The sequence below is a fragment of the Cebus imitator genome, unplaced genomic scaffold, assembly GCF_001604975.1.
Source record: "Cebus imitator isolate Cc_AM_T3 unplaced genomic scaffold, Cebus_imitator-1.0 Scaffold131, whole genome shotgun sequence".
NCBI lineage: Eukaryota > Metazoa > Chordata > Mammalia > Primates > Cebidae > Cebus > Cebus imitator.
Window position 1 is genome coordinate 3,478,113 of NW_016107446.1, and position 7,478 is coordinate 3,485,590.

Here is a 7,478-nt window from a genome sequence, read left to right on the forward strand (position 1 = left end):
ACCCTAACTGAGGGTGAAGATCTGGTTCCAACAACAGATCAGGTGAAAGGATGAGATGGGAAAAGCAAGAGGGTAGAAATCCACTGGGCAGAGCCAATGAGACTCATGCTGAAATCCAAGTAGATTCAAAACACAAAAGCTATCGAAGTAGGTCAAAATCAAATCCGAGGTAGCTAATGGGCTACTGGGAAGATGTAAGAATCAGCAATTATATGGGAGCTAGTCCAAGATGACTCCTGGAATGAGATCTGCTAGTGCTGAAGGAGGAATCTCATTTATCTAAAAAAGCCATCATCTGTCCTAGAGCCTGACCCTGATTTATCACTTAGCCCACTCCTACACAGGAGAAAAAACAAACACTGGGCTAAGAAAGGTCAGTAATCCATGGATATTATCCTAATTCTTCATAAGGTGCACATTCAAAAAAATGCTGAAGAAAATTGTCTTGATTCTGAAATTACTCAACATCAAAATCATTTTAATTTTACCAGCAAATAAAATAGAATATTTTACATTTAGAAGACTCTGAGTGACTCATTGGAAATCTGCCCGTCCTCAAAGCTCCCAACAAGTCACCAGCCAGATTCAACCCTCCTTTGCAAAGGCTTTCTCAGCAATAGTGGCCCATGATTTCCTATGTAAGAAGGGCCATTCTGGCTCAACAAGGAGGCCGAGAAATTCTTTAAACTTCATTTACTCACTCTTTTGCAGGACTCCACATTTATTTGGGGTGTATTGAAACGGATGTCTGTGGCAAGTACGGTGTTTTAATTTTTTAATGTTCTCTTTGTTGAGGATCAAAATATGCCACCCCAACATAAGCCACTTTGGCATAAGGGTTATTTTGAACTGGAGGCAAATGAGATTCAACAGATGCATGTGCCTTCCTGGCACAACTCTTATCGGGGTAAAAGCAGAAGTACTATCAGTAATTTCACATCATAGATGAGGAAACTGATGAATTTTTTTGCCAAGGCCAGTGTCTACAAGAATATTTCCTAAATTTCCTTAGAAAACTTAGAGCAATGGTGTAATCATAGCTCACTACAACTTTGAATTGCTTGGTTCAAGCATGTTTCCTGCCTCAGCTTCTGAAGTAACTATGACAACCGGCACATAACCCCATGCCCAGCTATTTTTTCTAACTTTTGATAGAGATAGGGTCACATTATGTTGTTCAGGCTGGTCTTAAGTTTTTGGGCTTAAGTGATCCTCCAGCCTCAGCCCCTCAAAGCATTAGAGTTACAGACATGAGCCATTATGCTCAGCCTTGAGTTATTGTTTGTATCTGGTGAGAGGCAGAGGTCCAGTTTCATTGTTGTACATATAATTAACTCGTTTTCTCATTCCTATTTACAGAATAGGATATCTTTTCCTCATTTATTTTTGTTGAAAGATTGGTTGGTGGTAGTTGTGTGGCTTTATTTCTGGGTTCTCTGGGCTGTTTCATTGTTGTGTCTTTATTTATTTATTTATTTATTTTTATACCAGAATCGTTCTGCTGTTTTGGTTACCATTGCCTTGCAGTACAGTTTGAAATCAGGTAATGTGATGCCTCTGGTTGTATTCTTTTTGGTTAGGATTGCTTTGGGTATTCAGGGTCTTTTTTTGTTCTTGTGTATTTTAGAATAGTTGTTTCTAATTCTGTGAACAGCAATTTGGTAATTTGATAGGAATAGCTTGAATCTATAGATTTCTTTGGGTAATATGGATATTTTAATGATATTTATTCTTTCAACCCATGAGCACATAATGCTATTCTATTTCTTTGTATGGTCTCTGATTTCATTCAGCAGTGTTTTTTTAGTTTTTGTAGAGGCCTTTCACCTCCTTGTTTAGATGTAGTCTCAGTTTGTGTTTGTGTGTGTACATGTGTGTATGTGTGTGTGTGTGTGTGTGTGTGTGTGTGTATTGTAAATGGTATTTAATTATTGATTCGGTTTCCACGGAATGTGGTTGGTGCATATAAATGCTACTGGATTTTGTATCCTGAGGCTTCACCTAAGTCACTTAGCTTATCTAGATGTACTTTGCAGAATCTTTAGGGTTTTCTAGGTATAGAATCACAATGTCAGTGAAGAGAGAATTTGACTTCCTATTTTCCTATTTTGATTATTTTATTTTCTTCCCCTGCCTGATTGCTCTGCTAGGGCTTCCAGTACTACATTGAATAGTGGACATCCTTATCTTGGTCTAATTTGTAGGGTAGAAAATTTCCAGGTTTGGCCCATTTGTTATGATGTTGGCTATGGGTTTGTCATAGATATGTCTTATTACTTTGAGAAATGTTCCTTCAATGCCTGCTTTGTTGAGGATTTTTATCATGACAGAATGTTAGAGTTTACTAATTTTTTTATATGTGCATTGAAATGATCATATTTTTATTTTTGATTTTGTTTACATGGTGAATTAAATTTACTGATTTATGTATGTTAAACCCGCCTTGCATCCCAGGAATAAAACCCATGCAATTATTGTGAATTAACTTTTTTATGTGCTGCTGAATTTGGCTTGCTAGTATTTTGTTGAGGATTTTTGCATCTATATTCATCAGGAATATTTGCCTGATGTTTTCATTTTTGGTTGTGTCTGCCAGAATTTGGTATCAGAATGATACTAGCTTTGTAAGTTTAGTAAGAGAGCAGTCCCTTCTCTTCAATTTTCAGTAGTTTGAGCAGGATTTATATCACCTCTTCTTCATAGGTCTAGTAGAATCCTGCTGCGAATCCATCTGGTGCAGAGCTTTTGTTGGTTGGTAGGTTTTTTATTCCTGATTCTGCTGCGAATCCACCTGGTGCGGAGTTTCTGTTGGTTAGCAGGCTTTTTATTACTGATTCAATTTCATTACTTATTGGTCTGTTCAGGATTTCTGTGTCTTTCTGATTCAGTTTTGGAAAGTTGTGTGTTTTTAGGAATTAATCCATTTCCTCCAGATTTTCTAGTCTTTGTGCATACAGATGTTCATAGTACTCTCTGAGGATGCTTCATATTTCAGTGGGGTTAGTTGTAATATCATCTTTGTTATTTCTGATGGCGCTTATTTGGATCATCTCTCTTCTTCATTAATTTAGCTAGCAGTATATCAATCTTTTTTTTTTAAAAAAAAAGTCTTTTCAAAGAATCAACTATTTGTTGTTCCTTTGTATGGTTTTTGGGGTCTAAATGAAATTTAGATTCTGCTCTGATTTTAGTTATTTCTGTTCTCCTGCTAGCTTTGGGCTTACTTAGTTCTTAATTTTCTAGTTCTTTTAGGTGTGAGGGTAGGTTGTTAATTTGAGATCTTTCTATCCATTTGATGTAAGTGATTAGTGCTATAAACTATCCTCTTAACACTGCTTTTGCTGCATTCTCAGAGGTTTTGGTATGTTATGTCTGTATTTTCCTTGTCTCAAATAATTTTTTGTTTTCTGCCTTAATTTTATTGTTCACCCAAAAAGCCATTCATGAGCAAGTTTTTTAGTTTTCATGCATTTGTGTGGTTTTGAGAGTTCCTCTTGCTAAAGCCTTTTTGTTGTTGTTGTTAGTTCCACCGTAGTCTGAGAAGATAGTTGATATAATCTTTTTTGTTTAATTTATTGAGACTTGCTTTATGAGAAAGCATATGGTCAATTTTAGAGTATGTTCTGTGTGCAGATGAGAAGAATGTATATTCTTTGGTAATTAAGTGCAGTATTCTCTAGATATCTATTAGGTCCAATTAGTCAAGTGCCATATGGAAGACCAGAATTTGTTACTTTTCTGTCTTTGAATTTCCCTAATGATGGCAGTTGGGTGCTGAAAGTCTCTACTACTATTGCTTGGCTATCAAAGTCTTTTAGGATGTCTGTAGATACTTGTTTTATAAATGTACATGCTCCAATGTTGGTTGTGTATCTATTTAGGACAATTAAATCTTCCTGTTGTACCAAACATTTTAACATTATGTAATGCCCTTCTTTTTTCTTTTTTACCATTGTTGGCTTCAAGTGTATTATATTTGATAAAAGAATGGCAAACTCTGCTCTTTTTTGTTTCAAATGGGTGTGATAGGTATTTCTTCATTTCTTTACTTTGAGCCTATAGGTGTCATTACATGTGAGACAGGTCTCATGAAGACAGCAGAAGAGTGGATCTTGTTTTCGTATCCAACTTGCCACTTGATATCTTTTTTTTTTCTTTTAACTCATCTGTATTTGTTCCAATTTTAAGTAGAATGTGACTCGAGCACTACATTTCCATCCACAAGACTGGCTCTGAGTTATTTTTGAACAGCTTATGTTATGCTTAGGTAGGCTCATAACTGCTCATCCAAACAATACTTTTCTTTGGAAAACAAGCCCTGTGGAGAGTTCCATCAAGTTTCTTCAGTTTAACCTATTTCTAGAGGACTAGTACATGCAGAATTGGCAACTACAGGGGATGAAAAGTTCAGAAAGTAGATCCTACAAGATATAACAAATACTTTTCTTCTAAACATCAAGGTATAGCTCAGGAACGCTTTGTTAACAAGATTTGGTCTACTAAGGAATCTGGCTTGACAGATAAACATTTAGACCACAAAATTAACATGTTACATACATCTTACAACACACATTACCTCGATCTGTTAATGTAAGCCAATGTAAAACTAAAAAAGCATTACTAGCTCTGCTTTACTGCCTAAAGTATCACAGCATCACTTAGAAGTTGACAGAAATCTTTATCTTCCCCTTAAAGTAGTTGCTGTCATGCCATACTGACATTTTTATGCTAACAAAAGTAAAGAAAAACATCCTTGAAAATATATTATTAGAGGAACTGTAGCGTATTGAACAGGTAAACCATCACTCAGCTAGAGCTTAGTCTACTTCTTCCATGCATGATGTATCATCTCCTTTGAGGGGTGGCATTTCTTCAGTTATAGCTGCACTGGTATCATCAGCAGTAGGGTCATCTTCATCAATGTTTGATCAAACTAGACCAAGTTTGATCATCCTGTAGATCCTGTCAGCATGTGTCTGGGGATCTTCCAGACTGAAGCCGGAAGACAGGAGCTCAGTTTCATAAAGCAAGATGACCAGACCCTTCACAGACTTGTCGTTCTTATCAGCCTTTGCCTTTTGCCTTAAGGTCTCAATAATGGAATGGTCAGGGTTTATCTCCAGGTGTTTCTGTGCTGCCATGTAACCCATTGTTGAGTTGTCTCTTAGGGCTTGAGCTTCCATGATTCTCTCCATGTTTGCTGTCCAGCCATATGTGCTTGTGACAATATAGCATGGAGATGTTACCAATCAGTTTGACACAACCATCTTTTCAACTTTTTTCTCCAATGTCTTTCATTATTTTGCAGAGGTTCTCAAACTTTGTTTTTTTCCTCTTCCTGTTTCTTTTTCTCTTCTTCATCCTCTGGAAGTTCCAAGCCCTCTTTGGTGACTGACACTAAAGTCTTCCCCTCAAATTCCTTCAGCTGTTGGACATAGTACTTATCAATGGGCTCAATCATATAGATCACTTCTAAGCCATGTTTTCGAGATGTTTGACAAAGTCTGGGTTAGCTACTTGGTCCTTGGTCTCACCTGTGATATAATAGATATGTTTCTGGTTTTCCTTCATTCTGGTGCAGTAGTCCTTGAGAGAAACCATCTCATCACCAGAGGCAGATGTGTAGTAACTCAACAGCTCTGAAAGCTTCTTCCGATTTTGAGAGTCTTCGTGTATTCCAAGCTTTATGTTCTTAGAGAACTGCTCATAGAACTTCTTGTAGTTCACTTTACCTTCTGCCAGTTCAGTGAAGAGTTCTAAGCATTTTTTAACAAAATTCTTCCTGATAACTTTCAAATTTTTGCTTTGCTGCAACATCTCATGGAAAACATTTAGAGGGAGATCCTCTGAGTCTACCACCCCTGTAATGAAATTCAGATATTCAGGGATGAGCTCCTCACAGTTAACCATGATGAAAACTCTGCATACATATGACTTGATGGTGTTCTTTTTCTTTCTGTTTTCAAAGGAGTCAAAAGGAACACGTAGTGGGACAAATAGAAGGGCTCTAAATTCCAACTGTCCTTCAACTGAAAAATGCTTCACTGCCAAATGATCTTCCCAGTCATTTGCTCAAGCTCTTGTAGAATTCTCCATACTCCTCAATAGAAATATCTTCAGGATTTCTAGTCCAGATGGGCTTTGTTTTGTTGCATTCTTCTTGATCAATGTACTTTTCCTTAATCATCTTCTTCTTCTTCTTCTTGTCACCATCCTTCTTTCCTTCTTCATCAGAACCAACATCTTCAATTTCAGGTTTGTCTTCAGACTCTTTCTCTTCTTTTTCTTTTTCTTCTTTTTTATCTTCCTTTTCTTCAGCCTCATCATCGCTGACTTCTTTATCACGTTCTTTCTCCAAAAAAGAGTAATGGGATAGCCAATAAACTGAGAATGTTTCTTCACAATCTCCTTTATTATTCGTTCTCCAAGTACTCAGTTTGGTCTTCCTTCAGGTGTACGATAGCCTTTGTTCCATGACCCATAGGTTCACCTGTGTCTGTCCTCACTGTGAATGATCCCCCTGCTGAGGACTCCCAGACATACTGCTCATCATCGTTATGTTTGGTGATCACTGTTACTTTCTCAGCAACCAAATACGCAGAATAAAAACCAACACCAAACTGGCCAATCATAGAGATATCTGCACCAGCCTGCAAAGCTTCTGTGAATGCTTTGGTCCCAGACTTGGTGATAGTACCAAGGTTATTGATCAAGTCAGCCTTGGTCATTCCAATTCCAGTATCCACAATAGTGAGGGTTCAATCTTATTTATTTGGTATAAGGTTAATATGCAGCTCTTTCCCAGAGTCCAATTTTCCGGGATCCATCAAGCTTTCATACCAGATTTTGTCCCATGCATCTGAGGAATTTGAAATGAGCTCTCTCAGAAAGATCTCTTTGTTCGAATAGAAAGTATTGATGATCAGTGACATCAACTGGGCAATTTCTGCCTGAAAGGTGAACGTCTCCACCTCCTCCTCCTCCATCGATTGGTCTTGGGTCTGGGTTTCCTCAGGCATCTTGGCTAAGGGACTGCATGGCCTCCGCAGTGCAGCAGCACCAGGACACTGAAGCAACTCGCCTCTTGATATCTTTTAAGTGAGTGGTTAGGCCCTTTATGTTTAGGGTTAATTTTTATACATGAGGTTTTCTTCCTGTCGTAGTGTTGTCTTAATTGTGTGATTGCTTTATAGTGTCCATGGCTATGTGCTTATGTATGCTTTTGTAACAAGTATCATCATTTTATTTCTATATTTAGAAAACCTCTAAGTATCTCTTGTAGGACCAGCCTTTGGTGATGAATTCCCTTAGCAATTGCTGGTCTGGGAAAGACATTTTTCTCCTTCACTTACTGAGCTTAGTTTTTCAGAATATGAAATTCTTGGCTGGCATATTTTTTCCTTAAGAATGCTAAAAATGAACTCCCAATCTCTTCTGCATTATCACAGTTCTGCTTAGAAGCCCTCTGTTCATCTGAT

General features: G+C 37.5%; 1 pseudogene across 1 annotated transcript; it reads right to left on the reverse strand.

The window, feature by feature from the left end:
- Positions 1 to 4,817: 4,817 nt before the first annotated feature.
- On the reverse strand, positions 4,818 to 7,075 carry LOC108312947 (annotated as a pseudogene). Its single transcript, XR_001828860.1, has one exon. The product of XR_001828860.1 is annotated as a heat shock protein HSP 90-alpha-like (transcript).
- Positions 7,076 to 7,478: the final 403 nt, after the last annotated feature.